At 48.4% G+C, this 17,048-nt stretch overlaps 1 protein-coding gene across 3 annotated transcripts in view; it reads left to right on the top strand.

Annotated features, from left to right (window-relative positions):
* Positions 1-4,270: 4,270 nt before the first annotated feature.
* Positions 4,271-17,048, top strand: part of St3gal2 (ST3 beta-galactoside alpha-2,3-sialyltransferase 2) — a 59,518-nt gene continuing 46,740 nt past the window's right edge. The window contains exon 1 of one of the 3 annotated variants that reach the window (XM_004625791.2): positions 4,271-4,510. The gene's annotated coding sequence lies outside the window, so the exon portion shown is untranslated. Of the gene's footprint in view, positions 4,511-4,572; positions 4,648-17,048 lie in introns of those variants that run through there. The other 2 variants (XM_023709199.1, XM_023709198.1) reach the window with 2 other exon arrangements.

The following is a 17,048-nucleotide window of genomic DNA, read 5'->3' as shown; positions in this document are numbered from 1 at the left end:
CCTGAATCATCTACTAGCAGTCATTTAAGAGATGGCTGCAAACTCTGCCCTGTAAGGGAATCTTGCCATTGCATCTGACATTGGTGCAAAGGCAAAATCCTTGCAACAAGAGTAGGGCTGCTGATGTTATGGGTAGAATGGGGTTTTCCTAGTCCCCCACACTCAGTGATGGGACACAAATCTCAAGGAAACAGAAAAACATTCCTGAGTTAAACATCAAGTGGGGGGCTGGTGAGATGGCTCAGTGGTCTAAAGCACCTACTTGGAACAAGCTTGGCAAATCACAGGGACCGCGGTTCAATCCCCCAGCACCACATGCTAACCAGCCCTGCCCCCTGGTGGGCTGAGCTGGCCACACACACACAAATAAATAAACAAATTAAAAAAAAATAAAAAAAAAATAAACATCAAGTGGGTCCAATGCCTCTGGGAGTCATTTGGCTACTTGCCCGAGGACTAGGGGTAATTTGCTGTTTTGGTTGTGGGTGAATGTGACCAGTGGAGTGGGAAGGTTACAGTCTGTACCTCTTGGACTCAAAGTAGGTACCCACTTTGTCAAAGATAAACCAAGCCAGACACTAGTTAAGTAAGGGCAGATTTTAATCTGTAATACACTACGGTGGCATAGAAGTGTCTTGTTGATATAAGGGAATGAAACTCCCAACCTGAAAGGTACCTGGGAAAACTTCGTGTTCTCTAAAACCGAAGAATGAATTTTAGGAACAAACGGAGGTTAAGAGTAGAATATTTATTGGAGGAAAGAAAGCTTCTGCCCAAGACCATATGGTGAGGTAGGTCTAAGGTGGAGAATATGAAAACTACCTTAGGTGGGCATAAGGTGGGATGAAACTATGGTCAACTAATAAGGTTACAAGCACCACTGCTCAGGTAAAATCGATGAAATCCAGGACCAAATGGCGAAGCGAGTCATGTAGCAAGTGGGCATCAATATAGAACAGGAGTTTATTCAGTAGCCAGCCAGTAGTGTTGGATTAATGGATCTTTCTGGCTTTCTCAAGGTGATGATCAATCCCAGATGCTTATCTTTAGAGAGGTAAGCATTTGTTCAATCTTTAGTCTTTAGGTCTGGCCCACAGCAGGAGCATCCATCTTTCTCACAGTTGCAAGGTATCTTGACTTCCCTGCCGTCTCCCTGAGGGCCTAGCCCTGTCTGATGGTCTCTAATACTTCTATCTAATTCAGTTGCCTACAACACTGTGGTGCATTAAAAGGAAAGCAAGAAGCAGGGAGCTCAGCTATGTGTGTCAGCTGACAATTCATGAAGTCAGGATTCTCTCCTTCCGTTTCTTTCTTTCTTTTCCTTTCCTTCCTTTGGTACTAGGGATCAAACTCAGGACCTAGTATGTGTCAGGCAAGGACTGTGCCACTTAGCTGTATTCTCAGCCTAATGATTACATTTTATTTTTTATTTATTTATTTTTTTTAATTTTTATTTATGTATGTATGTATGTGTGTGTGTGTGTGTGTGTGTGGCCAGCTCAGCCCACCAGGGGGCGGGCCTGGCTGGCATGTGGTGCTGGGGGATTGAACCGCGGTCCCTGTGTCCTGCCAAACTTGTTCTAAGTAGGTGCCCTAGACCACTGAGCCATCTCACCAGCCCTAATGATTACATTTTAAAGCAGTGGCTTTCAGGTCCTTGAGAACTTTGAAGAGATTTAAATGTCATAAACAGGGGCTAGGGAGATAGCTCAATAGAATAAGCACTTGCCTGGCAAGCACAAGGGCCTGAATTCAATCCCCGATTCCGCCATCAATCAATAAATAAATAAAATATTATAAACATGTCAAAGGAACAGAGGAAGAACTCACAATTGCAATTTTAGTGAGTGATTAGATGTTGACTATAACAAATTGCTTTGGCAACTTTGAGTTTTTTCAGACATTCACTTGAAGAGGGGTTAGGGTCATCACAGGGATATGGGCCTAGGTTGTTGTGTTTTGAGGGTCCCACTGTGTAATGTAGGCTTGAACTTGTGCCAATCCTCCTGCCTCAGCCTCCCTGAGTACTGGGATCACAGATGTGTGTCACCAAGTCCTGGTGCCTTAGGCTCTTAGTAACTGTTAGTTTTTAACGTGCTTGGGATGTGTGCTGAAATGACTGTATTTCTGTTTCATAAGTCAAGGTTGAGGTGTAGCTGGGATACATGCTTATGAATACTAGAACTGAGGGAAGCTGGGGCATAAGGATAGCAAATTCAAGTCCTGCCTGGGCAATTTAGTGAGACACTGCCTGAAAATTTAAAAAAAGTAGTTGTGGTGGTGCATGCTTGTAATCCCAACTCTTGGGACACTGAGGCAGGAGGACTGATGTGAGTTTGAGGCCAGCCTGGACTACATAGTGAGTTCAAGACTAGCCTGAACTGCATAGTGAGATCGTGGCTTGCAAAACGAACAAACAAACCCCAAACAAAGAAAACCTTAAAAATAAAAAGAGTTGGGGATGTAGCTCAGTGTGAAGACCCTGGGTTCAATACCCAGTACCTGGTCCCATTCATCACACAAAATTGAGGTCTGGTTGAAAAGAGGGCTTTACAGAAACTCTTTAAGAATTTGGAGGAAAAGATAATAACAATTTGGTCAAGGAGATCTCAGTCACTTTACAATTGAAGAGCCTAGGATTGCATGGGTTGTAGCTCTGTGGTACAGCCTTTGTTTAGTAGGCTGGAGGCTCTACTATGTTTGACTCCCAACAACACACACACACAACAATACACACACACAAAGTCTAGGCTCATACCTGGGGACAGAGTTCACCAAGCTTCCCTGCCACTTGGTTTTCAGTCTAGACTAGCAGGGTAATAACTTGGGATGGAATGAATGTAGTTCTTGTTTTCTCACAAAATCGTTATTTATTCCCCTCAGCTTATTTTAGACCATAGCCTCAAGATGTAGCAGATTCTACTGAGCTGACCATGGCCTTGTCCTAGAGGTATTTCTGTTTGAATCCAAGCCCTCACTCATGCTGGGCAAGTGCTCTATTAATGAACTATGTCCCTAGATCATCATTTGCTTTTTTGTTAAAAATCAATCCTGTGCTAAACCATACTGGGACCCTACCTTCTACCACCTGGCTCCTCAGATAAGATCTTTGTCCCACAGCAGGGCCATCCTTGAAGGACAGCCCCAGAACTGCAGCTAACAAACACCAAGAGCAAGAAGTGTTTCCCCGGCCTGGTGTGGCCAGGAAGATCAGCGTCCCAGGGAAAGTTGTTAGAAATGCCTGACCTAATGAAGCAGAAACTACGGGTGGAGGGCTCGGGGATGGTTCAGTAGAATAAGCGCTTCTCTGGCAAGCACAAGGGTCTGAGTTCAATCCTCGGTTTTGGGAAAAAAAAAAAGAAGAAAGAAAGAAATTGCGGGTGGGGGCCAGCAATCAAACTGTGTTTGAAAGGCTTTCCAGGGGGAAGGCTGTCCTTTAGCCAGGGGGAAGAAACCTGAAGGGTGAATCTTTGTCTGACTATAAAGGAGCTTTATAGTGGTTTCAAAGTTTGAGAACGGCCTTCATGAGAAGAGAAAAGGAAAAATAATTAAGATATGTGTACACTTGCACTTTATCCTGAACAGTATAAGCTTTGGCGGTGGTGGTGGTGGTGGTGGGGGGTGGAGACAGAGACAGATGGAGAGAGAAACTAGAATTGGGAGACGATGAGATGGCCCCAGTGGGCCAGGGCTCTAGGAGACCCACAGGCACAATGTTCACAGGTGGGGAGAACACAAAGTCTGGTGAGACCAAACTCCCGAGATCCCAGGGATTGGAAATGGGAGCGCTCTTTACATCTTGGGCGCCTTGAAGGGTCAGGGCGAGAACCCATCTGGCTCAGGTTGTAGTTCTTTGCCAGAGCGAGCAGAAAGAATTCCCTCCAGCCAGGCTTGGCCGCAGATGCCCACAACTGCGTGAGAAGCATCCTCTCTGCTAGTTTTCACCACTCTGAGGATCCAGGTATCCAGCTCAAATCCGAGGCACAGCAAATTTCACAGCTTCTGTCGCAGCCGCTCCGAGCCGGTATTTCGGGGAACGTAGATTTTCCACCCTTTGCCTCCTGCGCTGTAGCCCCCTGAGCCCGGTCAGAACTACAAAGCCCATAATTCCTTGGCTGGAGCGCGGTGCCTTCTGGGAATAGCAGTCTCAGAGGAGGGCTGCCCTGGCAGCTCAACGATAGCTGGACTCCATTACCCAGAAGACCACGCGCGTGTGGGAGGGGTGGGAGGGGAGAGACAGAGAGGATGTGAATGGGGAGGGGGCACTCGTCCCCTTCCCCCACCCTTCCCTTCAGCCGGGCTGGGGTGGGGGGAGGGGCCGGACTGAGGCGCGGCGACGGCGCTTCGGGAGGGCAGGGCCAAGCAAGGGCGCGACTGGCCCGCTGCTGGCGGACAGTAGAGCAACGGACTAACGGGTCTGGACGCGGGCGGCGGCGGCGGCTTTCTGCACGGGTGGAGGCGTCGGCAGGATCGGCGAGCATGGCCCGCGCGGCGCCCGTCGCTGACTGAGGTGCGCGGGCGGGATGAGGGCGGGCAGGATGCGGAGCGCCCCGGGCCCCACGCTGCTCCAGACCTCCTGCGCGCGGGCTGCGGGCTCGGCCCAGCGGTGCAGTCTGGCCGGGTCCAGACCCACAACTTCCCTCTGGGGTAGAGGCGCTGTATGGGCGGGGGTCCGCTCGCCTTGGCCTCGATCCTGCTCCCCGCCTTCTGCTTCTGCACGTCAAACCGCTCCCAGTCTTTCAGGAGCTCCCGTTCCACCCTTTGCCTGTAACCCCCAGCCCCAGCCCTGAAAGCTCACCCTGCCTCAGTCTCCACTTAAGAGTCCACTGCCTTGCAGTTCGCACCCCTAGCCTCGGGAGCTCTGGCCTCGTTTCCCGCTGGAGACCCCGGCCCCACTCCTGGTCATAAGCTGTCTGCACCATTAGCACCTCCCTCCTCTTTCCCCTAAAGTCTTTTTCCTATCTAACACTGCTCCCAGTTCTCTGTGGCCCAGTTCTTTCTAGTAAGACCTGGCACTTTGACCTCTTTCTTACTTTGGAGAAACTGAGGCATGGTGCGAGCCAGAAACTTGGCCAGTGTGCCAGTCCCTTGGGCGCCGGCCTGAGCCCCGACTCTTGTCTCTTGTTCCTCCCATGCCTTGGGATGAAAGACTCATTCCTTCCCTGCCGCCTTTTCCTTGTGACTGGACCAAACTTCCCAGCCCCTGGTGCGGCTCTGGACTGAGCTCTCTTTAGTCTCTCTTTTATCGTTGGTGCCACATCTGTTGCCCTCTCCTTTGCATAATGGCTCTGGTCCTCTGGCTGGGGAGGAGACATCCACCCATGGCAGCTTGCTCAACTTAGCCTTTTGTTTTCTATCCCTGGCCAACTGCATCCATCTCCCATCTTGGCTCTTGCTTCCCAGCTGCGCAAAGGACCAGAGAACAGATTAAGGTGGTGGTGGGGAGAAGGGTGGTGCTGGTGAAAGGGACCTGCAGCTTCTTTGAGCCAAAGCTGTGAGAGGTGTTCAGGGTACCCTTGGACCTCTGGGAAACAGTGATTCCTAGCCAGTAACTCACAGTTGCACCTTGTCTTTGGGACAGATGTCTGGAACCCAGTTGGCCATCCTTGACTTTTGTATCTGGTGGGCTTGGAAGTCCCACTGAGATGGAAGGGACCTTTGTGGAGACAGTGTGGCATAAAGGGACTGTGACAGACCACACCCCTACTCCTCGTGTGGTTTCTGCTGCTAAGTTTGGAGGGGGTTGCCCTTTTTGGGGAGGGCTGCCTGGTAGGTGCTCTGAGCACTTTGTGGAGGAAGGCAGAGTCTGTAGGCGGTGATCTCAAGTTTTTGTTCTGGTGCTCAGAATTTGAAGGGAAATGATAAGGGTTCAGAGAGGCGGCAGACTTGCCTTTATAATTTATTTTTTGTTTTGTCATCTTTGCAGATTTTCCTTTGGGTCTTCCTTTTTATCCCAATCCTTTGATTCCCCCAGGAAGGGAAGAAGGGAAAGGAGGCTGCGCTTCGGGAGTTTGGAGGGGTCCTGAGTAAGCGGTCTTGATCTGAACCAGATGGTTCTCCGCTACAGCACCCTGGGTCCCCAGCCCTCCCCTTTGGCTGTGAATAGGATGCTTTTAACCTTGTAACTTGAGAAGGGAAGAAGGGAGGCCAGGGGGCCAACAGTCTGTGTGCGTGTTTATGTCTGCATCTGCACACTCTGCAAGCTTGTCAGGGACCGTGAGAATGACCCTGCCCTGAGTGCATTGTTGTGATGTGCTGTGGCATGCTGACCAGCCCCTGTGCACTTTCTGAGCCCAAAAAGAACCTCTAGATGTGGCCTGGTGGAAACATTAACACCGCCCCCACTGTCCCAAGCCAAGGCTTGGTGAGGACCCAAGAGTGCCACCTGGGATTGAGATATGTGAAACTTTAGGATTGGAGTTCCCGAGAGGTGAGGTGAGCAGGGTGGCTTCCCAACAACTTGTGTTCTCTTCTCATTGTGTGAGATCTGGAGGCTAGGGGTTGGGGAGAATGGTGGAAAGTAGATTCTTTTGTGTTGCTCTGTACCACATTCTGTCTTGTTCTCCTGCTGTTCGTTGTACTTGATTTTGATCCCTGTTAAATTGTATAAGCTCTTCAAATAGATCCTTGTTTCTGAAATAACCTCATTTGCGTGTAGTAGTTGTTCAGTGCTTGAATTAAAGCAATGTATCCCATAATTGAAGGTTTAAGGCGGAGTTCTTTGTGCTTGACCAGGCGTTAGAATCACCCAGAGAGGGCTGAGGATTTAGCTCAGTGGCACAGCACCTGCCTGGCAAGCACAAAGTTTTGATTTCTGGTACCAAAAAAAAAAAAAAAAAGAAAGAAAGAAAGAAAGAAAGAAAGAAAGAAAGAAAGAACAAACTGTCCAAAGAGCTGCTTAAGGCACAGGTTGCTGGGCTGGCCATGCTACTGCTTTTCTGATTCATTTAGTCCGGTTGGAACCAAGGTAGAATTTACATTTCTACCCAGCTCCTTGAGGCACTTTGAAAACTACTAGTTTGAGGCCTTTACAGTGAGTGGCAAATTAACCCAGATAGATGTAAAGCTTTAAGACTTTTCACGTTACTTCTTCACCCTGACTCGTTCTGGCAGCTATACTAGTTTGACCTTTTTCTTTCACTCTGATGCTGCCCAAGCAGGATTGGCTAGGTTAATGAGGAGGGTGACTTGTGGTGCCTAAGCTGCCAGCCCCACTGTAATCACTGTTATTTTCCAGTCCTAAATAACCCATTGTTATTTGAAGGAAGGTCTCATGACCAAGCAGGACATTTAGGAACCAAGGCTTTGGGAAAGGGTGGATTGTAGACATAGTGAAGCAGAGCTGTCCTGGGCCCTCTTCTCTCCTGTACCTACCTCCCAGACCTAGTGGGTTGGGGTGCCTGCCAGTTGAAGCCCTGCCATGGCCACACACTAGAAGGATGCCTGGGAATCTGCAAATCGAGAAGAGCAGAGGAGGCATATTGTGCTTTGCAAAACGTTTGCTGCTTATAGGCCATGACAGGTAGATTGATTGATTTGTATTTTTTGAGACAGGGTCTGGATATCTATTCCAGGCTGGTCTTTTATTGTGAAATGTATTTGGTGCGGGGTCTTACTACACAGCTCCGACTCGTAGTGATCCTTCTGTTTTCAGCCTCCCCAGCACTGGGATTAGAGATGTGCATGCTGGAGCTCAGCGTACCTGGGGGTGGATCAAACCCTGGTCCCCGTGCTTGCCTACACAGGCACTTAGTCTGCTGAGCTATCATGATGGGTGCTGAAGCAGGAGGATGGTTGCAAGTTCAAGAGCAGCCTGCGCTGCAAAGTGAGCTCAAGGCCAGCCTGAACTGCCTAGTGAGACTATCTCAAAAAGACAAATAAAATGTGATTTGATAAAAAGGATATGATCCAGTGCTTAGACTGAGTGGGGAAACAAAGCAAGGGCTGTCTATTCAGATTCTACTTGACCTCTTGTGACTCTTTCCTTCGTCCTGAGCGTGGTATAGAACCTTTCTAAAATGGGATATGATCTATCAGACATGGTAGATTAGAAGGTATCTTTATGGTCAGGCAGGGGAGAATTAGAGTAACATTTTTAGGCTTTATAGTTTGCTTCAGGGAAGGGTTTCTAGTTCTGTGGCTTGCCTTGGGGTGGAAGGAGTTGGGAGAGCAGAGAGCAGGAAAAGTTCAGCTAGAAACTTGGGATTTGAAGCTTTCAGTTTGAGGTATTGTTTTCTAACTCCCACATGAGCAAAGTGCTGAGGCTCAGACTTTGGCAGGAAAGGGCTTCCTTACAAGTCTAAGATAACAGTCAGAATTAGAGAGATGACACAGTCTCTACATCTTCTCCAGGGTCTTCTACCAAAGGCTAGCCTTATGGAGGTACCACTGCTGCCAGGGCAAATATACTCTGGCTGGGTTCTGTTGTTTGTTTATTTATTTGTCAGTGAGTTCAGAACTTCATTATCATAGTACATTTTCTATATAGTTGTTGTTTGTTTGTTTTTTTTTGTGTGTGTTTTTGTATTTTAGGACGTGGTCTACAGGGTCTACAGGGTCTCACTACGTAGATTGGACTCACAGTAATCCACTTGTGTTCAGCCTCCCAAGAGCTGGGATTACAGGCACAAACCACCACACCCACTCTCAATCACTGTTTCAGCATACCCTGGGGGTGGGGTCGGGGGTGGGGTTGGCACAGCAGGCCAGGAATCAAACCCCAGCTAGCCACTTTGTTCTGCCTAAGCAGGTGTTTTAGTGCACTGAACTATTTGGCCAGCCCTTTTTTGGTGGGGGTGGAACTGGGGATTGAACTCAGGCCCTTGAGCTTGCCAGGAAAGTGCTTATTCTACTGAGCCATCTCCCCAGCCCTCCAGCCCTTTTTTTTTTTTGGTGGCCTATCAACCCACCCTGGCGGTGGGGCTGGCACAGTACGTGGTGTTGGGGAGCCATGGTCCCTGCACTTGCCTAAGCTTGCCTAAGTAGGTGCTTTGGACCACTGAACTATCTCTCTGGCCCTCACTTTTTTTTTTTTTTTTTAATGATTTTGCTACAGGGTCTCACTATACAGCTCTGACTCATAGTGATCCTTCTGTTTTCAGCCCCCCCCCCATTACAGGCACGTGCCACCACTCCTGGTTGGTCTAGGTGGCTGGCTGAGTGTACCTGGGGGTGGGGCTGGTGTGGCCTGTGGTACTGGAGTTCAAACCTGGGTCCTTGTGCTTGCCTAAGCAGGTGCTTAGTCCACTGAGCTATCTTGCTGGCCCTTGAGCTCACTTTGTAGCCCAGGATGGACTTGAACTCAATGATCCTCTTGACTAAGCCTCCCTAGTACTGGGATTACAGGCATGCGCCACTGTGCCTGATTTAGGTTTATCTTCTTATGTTTGGTACTTTCATCACCACAGCTTGAGATTCACATTTTAGAGAGGAGAGTACTGGCTGGCCCAGCTTGGGCCATGTGCCCTCCGTGGGTTAGGGAAGAACTGGTGGCATGGTAGGCTATCTCTCCATACTATCTTCAGAAGCACAAGTGCCTAAAAGAGGAAATGTACTCTTGCAGACACTGCAAAAAGATCCATCCAGAAAGGTGCTAGATAGGGATTTGACAGGGATTTGAGTTGGCAAGTTGCAAAGGGGTAACTTAGTGTGACAAATTTCTGAGCAGGCCGAGGGCAGACTGGTACATAGCAAGGTATAGTTGAGTCACCAGGGGACAAGGAGTGAAGGGAAGGTGGACATGGAAAACTAAATAGGGTCCAGGTGAGATGTAATGAAGGCTGGGACTTGGCAGTAGAAATGGAGAAGGGGGCTAGTTTGAGAGAGGTTGTGAAAGTCAGTATAGTCTTCTGAAACTAACACTCAGTTGGCTGGAATTTGGCAATTTGACCTTTTGTTGCCTGGGTGATGAGGCTTGGTTCCTTCAGCTGAAATGGGGTATCTGGGAGGCAGGGAGATTTGTAGGCGCTGACTTGCCCTTGCTTTGGGGGAGTGGCATGTGGATGTTGAGAGCATACCTGGAATCCTGATGAGCCCAATACTTCTGTCCCCAAGAGTCCTGAGGTTTAGGGCCTCAGCAAGGAGGACCAGAGGCCCTTGTGCCAGCTCAGCGCTGTCACATCATTCCCTCCTGAGTTCAGCCCAGGATGGGCTCCTCTTTCCTTCTTTTTCTCTCTCAGTTTCTGTGTCCTAGCCTCTCCTCCCATCCCATGTTCCCATACTCGAGCCCTTACCGGCTCTCAGGTAAGTTCTGGCCTAACTCTCTGGACCTGCATTTTCCTCCATCTGCTCAGAATGGTCACTAGCAGTCTGTCTTTGTTAACTATCAGGAAAGACTTTTCTAAGTGACATTTTGCAAAAAGAGGATCTGAACTTTCCCTGCATCTAAGGAAAGCAGCCTTTTCTTCCAGCTATGCTGGACTCACCAGGGACTGCTGTTGTGTCCCCAGCCAGCCATTCTCAAGTACTCCTTGTTGCTTCTTTATAAATCATTATTGTAATTACAGCATACTGTCGCTCCCAAGTTCATGTTGCCTTTGCAAATTTCACCTAGTGTTCTAGGTTCACCCCCAGCTGAGCCCTGGGGGAGTTTGCTCCTTTGGGAGCAGGGTCCACTCAGGTAGGGGTAGGGGAGCTGTGCTAAAGAGTACTTTATCCCCAGATTCTCAGAGCAGAACATTTCCACTTGGACTGAAGAGGGCTATTTGCCTCAATTCAAATCTCAGTGATATTCTCCCATCTATGAATGGAAGGGGCTACTGCATTTACAATAAGGAAGATAAGAGACAAGGGGAGGGCTGGTGAGATGGCTCAGGGGTCTAAAGCACCTACTTAGAACAAGCTAAGCAAAAGCACAGGGACCGCTGTTCAATCCCCAGCACCACATGCCAGCCAGCCCCGCCCCCTGGTGGGCTGAACTGGCCACACACTAAAATAAATAAATAAATAAATAAATAAATAAATAAATAAATAAATAAATAAATAAAAAATTAAAAAAAATGCTTAAAAAAAAAAGAGACAAGGGGAATCCAGAGGGGGGAAAATGTGGTTTCTTTATATTTTCATATGGATACTCCCCCCCCCCCTTAACATGTGGATGGGACCCAGGGCTTTTCTCATGCTAGACAGGAGATCTGCCATTGAGCTACATCCCCAGCCCCTGAATGGTAAGTTTTTACTTGTGTAGTCAGGCTTGGTGGTGCATGCCTGTAATCCTAGCACTTGGGAAGCTGGGGTGGGAGGATTGCTGTGTGTTCAAGGCCAGCCTGGGTTACAAAATTAGACCCTTGTCTTAAAAAAAAAAAAAAAAGAAAAAAGAAAAGAATTATTTGTGCAGCAATAATACTAACAACACACATACTTATGGTATTACATATTAAAAAATTTAAGTCCATCCTCTTTCTGCAGACAGTTAAGACCCTTTGTGCAAATGGAGAGGACCAGACTGGGTAAGCTATTTTTGTTGAGGTGGGGGAAGAACCAGCAGAATTTGGGTCTGCTGCCTCTGGGGCAGTATGTGTTCAGGCCTTGTTCTCTATCTAGCAGGCCTGGTACTCACCTCTGCCTGGGTTCGGCCCATTGCCATCTTTTTTCCTTTTCTCCTCTTCTGATACAGGATTGGGGTGGGGATATCCAGAGGGACACAGATGGCAGCCCCACTGCTGTGTGATTAGACCTTAAGGCTATGCTCAGTGGGCAGAGGAGACCTATCTTCCTGGGAAGGCAGCATTGTAGGGCGAAAAGACCCTGGAGGTGTTACTGTGACACTCTGCTCCCCATCAATCCTCACTCTGCTGTTTGTTCTTTGGGAATCCTTCAGGTATCAGGTGTGGAGTCCTATCCCTGAAGGCAGGTTCCAGCCTTCCAGTTTAGCAGGTTAGTAGCCTTCAGAAGAGAATCAGCAACAAATGCAAATAGCTAATTAGTCCAGAGGGAACCACTCCAGTGAGGAAAAATCAACAAGTTACTTGTTTTGTGGTTAAAGAGAATTTGGAGTGGATGAGGCTGGTAGTGAAGAGAGGAGAGTGGGAGGTAGACCAAGGACAGAGGAACAGGAAGGAAATTGTAGGGGTGAGGTGGGAATCTCCTTGCTGTCTCTCCCTGCCACCCCCCTCCTCTGTGCAGCCTTTCCCACACTGAGTCTCCCTTATTCCATAATGGGGTTTTCTCCCCACCCACATCCCCATGCAAATTATTTAAAGATGCAGTACCTGTCATTTGATGCAGATAGGGACTTGGAACCAGTGTCAGGAGAAAATGAAAGTTTCTTTGGGCCTGTGTGGCATGCTTGGGCTGTCTAGAACAGCAGCCTGAAGGGGATGAGGCTGACTGGGAAAGGCCTGGGAGCAGGAGCACCTCTGCACCCTCTGCTTTGCAATGTGAGGCTTGGTGGTCACCCACAGGGGAGTTTCCAGAGGTCGGCATCTCTGTGGATTCCTGTCCTAGAGGGCTGGGTATTTTCCATGCCTGTTTGGTCTTTGCAGGACTCTTGGGGGCATTCAGCAGAACTTAGGGGAAGCCCCTAGGTGCTTGGGTCTTTCTGGAGACAGAACCTGAAGAGAGGGAGAAGAATGTGGACCCCATTCAGGCTCTTCCTGTGTAGGAGCACTTCCTTAGGAAGATGCTGTGGAATAGGGAGCAGTTAAATAGGAGGAGGTCTGTCCAGTGCCAGAGTGATAGCTGTTTGAGAAGGGATTTCCTCAGCACCTGCAAAGCAGTCCATACTTAATCTTAAAGCAACGGTGGGCAAACTTTAAGATAAGTGTGAGTTGTAATCTCTCCAGGGGCATTTCCTGTGGTTTCCACCAGGGATACCCAGCTGTCTGACCTTTTCACTTCCTTTAGAGCTGGGTGAAGTATTATGGAGAGGATCTTCTTGTATTTGTGCTGCCAGTCCTAGCAGTTCCTGCCCATCCTGGGCAGTGGACCTACCCTGATACTCATCTAGTACAGAACAGGGTGAGGAACAAGCAGGCCTCTGTTGGCAGCTCAAGCAGGGCTGTGTGACTCAGGATGAGTTGTTGCCCATCTCTGGGCAGGGGACTGCTCAGGGATTCACTCAGACCATCTGGTCGATGTGATAGGGGCATGCCACATCCTGGGTGGGAAGGCACAGTTGGGGACCAAGGATGCCACTGTGTGGTCCAGAAGCCTGGAAACTGGTTTGCTCTTTCTCCTAATCTACTTGGATGCAATAAGCCACAGCAGCCAACTGTGACATGTCAAGCACAGAAGCTTTTCAGCCAAGGGTTGGTCCTCACTCCCTTCTGATTCTTGCCCTAGCCAGGGCTAGGTTCAGGCAAGTGTCTTGTCACATTCCTCCCTTCATCTGCTGGGCACCACTCAGGCTTTGAGAGACTATTAACAGAGTTCCTGTTCTCTCTGTTCTGAATTCCCAACCTTGTTTCCCCCAGCTCTGCTCTAGCCAGGATTTCCCAGGGTGGGATAAGCTCTGGGCTCACAGGCCCAGCCCACCAGATGGCATATCTGCTAGGAGCTGAGAACCTGCTTGGGAAGGGCAGGGTCTCAGTACCCAGGAGAAGGAAAATGGTGAGGAATAGGTCACATGTGCCAAGACACAAAGGCCTGAACAGAAAAGGCAGGGTGCGTTTGAGGACCCTGAAGAGACCAGTTTGAGTAGAGCATAGGTTCTTTGGCTCATTGCTCAAAGAGAAGGGCCAAACAGACTGATCTGGACAGAGATGGACACTAAATGTTTCCTACTAAGGCAAGGAGGAAGGGCAGGCTTTCCTGCCTGGGAATGTGGGAGGCATTGTGAATGTCAGTTTGTTCTCTCTGGGCTGTGAGAAGACCAGTGGTCAAATGTGATAAGAGGGTAAAGGTGGATTCCTTGGGTCTTATCCTCAGATAGGTGCTGGTTCTGGGTGGCAGCTCCTGACAGTCTCATATGTGGCTCTTGCTGTCTGTTTTTCTCTGAAACGCTGGCTTCAGTCCAGTTGGATTTCCCCTGCCTGGCGCCAGCTCCAGTTCCTGTCTGGGGTCAGATGAGGTCTGCACCCGGATAGGGTGGGAGGTGGGGAGCAGTCCTGGCGAGACTGATGGTGAGCCAGACCCAGGAGTTTAAAGCAACCCGAGGACATGAGCCAGGGTACTCATCTGAACAGCACCTCTCAGACCTACCTGTTCCATTCTGGTTTCAAGGTGTCCTTGACATTCAGCTAGAAAGACTTGGAGCCATGTTGGAATTTACAGTCTTTTTGCTCCAGAACATTGGGAGGTCTGATTATTTTGCTGGGAAGAATTGGAAGTAGAGGAGTCTTTCCAAAACTGTTTGGAATCTGATGGGATTTGCATTAGTAAGGATTATTTGGGCATCTGTGTGGGGAAAAAAAAAAAAAAAAACGGAGAAAATTGCTTTAGTGGATCTGAAGTTTAGCATTAGGAAGACACTATACGAAAAAAAAGACACTGTAGGTAAAAGATGACAGAATGGATGGTTGTAGATGTAGAGAGAAATGGAACATTAGAGAGATCTAAGTAGTAAAAGTCAGTTGGACTTTATAATAGATTTGCTGTGGGAAGTAACAGGGAAGAGGGTCACAGATGACTCTTGACATTTCAAAATTAGATGGATGTGATAGCTCTCTGAGTTGTATGTATGTCAAAAACATATAAGTGTAGACTAGTAAGTGTTTGCTGCCATTTATTTTATTTTATTTTTTATGTATTTAGTACAGGGTCTCACAACATAGATCAACTTGTAGTGATCCTTCTGTTTTCAGCCTCTCAAGCTCTGGAATTACAGGCACATGCCACCACACCAAGTTTCTACCATTTATTAATTTACTTTGTTGGAAACTGAATATACTAGAATGTACAGTGGAATTTATAATCAGTGACTCCATTTACAGATCTGGAATTAGAGGTTGAGGGATGCACCTGGGATCCACAAAATGAAACACATCCCTAGGTCCGTGGTGCTGAACTTATGGCACACTCACGTCACTGACCTAGGTGGTCTGTCTTGCAGGTTGGGGGCTGTATTAGTCAGATTTCCGTTTGCTAAGACATAGTACCCATTACCCACACTTCAAAGAAGGAGAGGTTTAATTAACTCATGGTTTCAGGAGGTGCAGTACGTGATAAGCTGGCTCCAAGGCAGAACCTTATGGTGGAAGAGCCTGATATAGCTGCTTATTTCATGGTGGCCAGGAAGAAGAAGGGAAGGGCACCTAAAAGGAAAGGATGAGAGACATAGATAGCACTCAAGCTTCCAAGACCCACCCAGATGTACCTAGGAGCATTAATCTGCTAGGCATTTTCTCATCCAAAGTAGTTGGCAAATCAGGATTAATGGTCACAGGGCCCTTGAATATAAATTACTTCCTCTCCTCAGCTGCCCATCCACAAGGAGTGACTCACTCCCTGCATTACAAAGAACTGGCATAGGCTTTCTTCTTTTTGTGGCCCCGTGCAGTCTTAGCAGGTGTCTGGGTAATGTTAAGAAGGGATCTGTTTGAGAAGGATGACCCTTCCTTGTGGTGCATAGTCAGATCTCAGTAAACAGGATTTAGCTCTCTTCTGCCTGGATTCTGCCCAGGGGCTGTCTCCCTGTCATTTTGGCTTATAGATGTTTACCCTGCTGCTGTGATCTCCTCTCCTCTCCCCTCCCCTCCCTTCCTCTCCCCTCCCCCTCCCCTCCCTTCCCCTCCTCTCCCTCCTCTTTCTCCTCTCTCTTTCTTTTTTGCCTGCCTGCCTGCCTGCCTGCCTTCCTTCCTTCCTTCCTTCCTTCCTTCTTTTTCTTTTTGAGAGAGGGTCTCACTACGCAGTTCAGACTGACCCTGAGCTCATGTTGTAGCCCAGGGTGGTCTTGAACTCACAATGATCCTCCAGCCTCAGCCTCTTGAGTGCTGAGATTGTAGGTGTGTGCCACCATGCTCAGCACCCGTAGTATTTCTTGCAGGGGCTGCATCAGAATGTAGTATCAAGACTGCTGTGTTTTCTGTATTATGTTGGGGGTTTCCTGCTGGGGAACGTTATGCCCTTCTGGCTTCTTTGGAAGGGAATACCCAGTACTGTGATAGGAGTTTCAGGTCTAGAAAAAGAAGAGTAGATCTCTTTGTGCCTCAGTTCCCAGTCACTTCCGATTTGTGAGAATACAGATATTTGACTCAACTTGGTTGAGCCAGAAATGTGGAATAGTAAGATCTCAGGAGTGTATCCCAAATTTCAAGCCTTAGCCTTGCAAAAGGAAACTTCAAGTTCAGTCTTGCATAGGCTTCTTGCCTTGGGTGAGTCACTTCACTGGGGCTTGTGATCCAGAAAGCAAAGGGTATTGCTGTGAGGAGATTGGGACTACTAAAGAGTGCAGATGATTTTATTTTTGTTTTCATTTTGTTATTTGAGTCAGGGTCTTGTTAGGTACTACAGGCTGGCCTTGAACTCCTATGTAGCCCAGGCTGGCCTGGAACTCATGGCAGTCCTCCTGCCTCAGCCTTCTGGGTGTAGGGATTGGAAGATATATCCCTATGCCCAGCATGAGTGTGGAGTTTTATGTTAACACAATTCAGGGGGTATTGGGAGCTTTGGGGGCAATTCTTGCCAGCTCTTTGATTCTCAGGTAGTAAGGTGGGCTCTTGTGGGTTTGTGATCAAATTCTCTCTTTTGCCAGCCAGACTGACAGGTGTGGTCTGTTTGTTGTTTGCACTTTGTACCCAGATGCCCCTATCTGGGGTTTGCTGGGATTTTTTTGGGGGGGTGGAGATGGGGGGGATGGTGGTGGTGGGGGTGTGGTGGCTGGTGAGATAGGGTCTTGTTTTGTGTTCTAGGCTGACCTAGACTTCACTATGTAGCCTTGGCAGGCCTCCAAATTGAGATGATCCTCTTATCTCAGCCTTTTAAGTACTGATACCATCACGCCTAGTCTGGGCTGACCTCCAAGTGGTTTCCCAACGAGGCAGAAATGCCCCATCTTCTTAGGCTAAGCTGTGGGGTCTTTGTTAGTCCCTGCTGTCTCCCAGTGAGGCGGCACCTTGATGGTGCTCAGTATCTAGCACCTATAGCCTACAGTCATTTTAGCAGGGCATATA

Source organism: Octodon degus, unplaced genomic scaffold (assembly GCF_000260255.1).
Source record: "Octodon degus isolate 3935 unplaced genomic scaffold, OctDeg1.0 scaffold00011, whole genome shotgun sequence".
Classification (NCBI taxonomy): domain Eukaryota; kingdom Metazoa; phylum Chordata; class Mammalia; order Rodentia; family Octodontidae; genus Octodon; species Octodon degus.
Note: the sequence above shows the minus strand (reverse complement) of the source record. Positions and strands in the feature narration are given on the sequence as shown.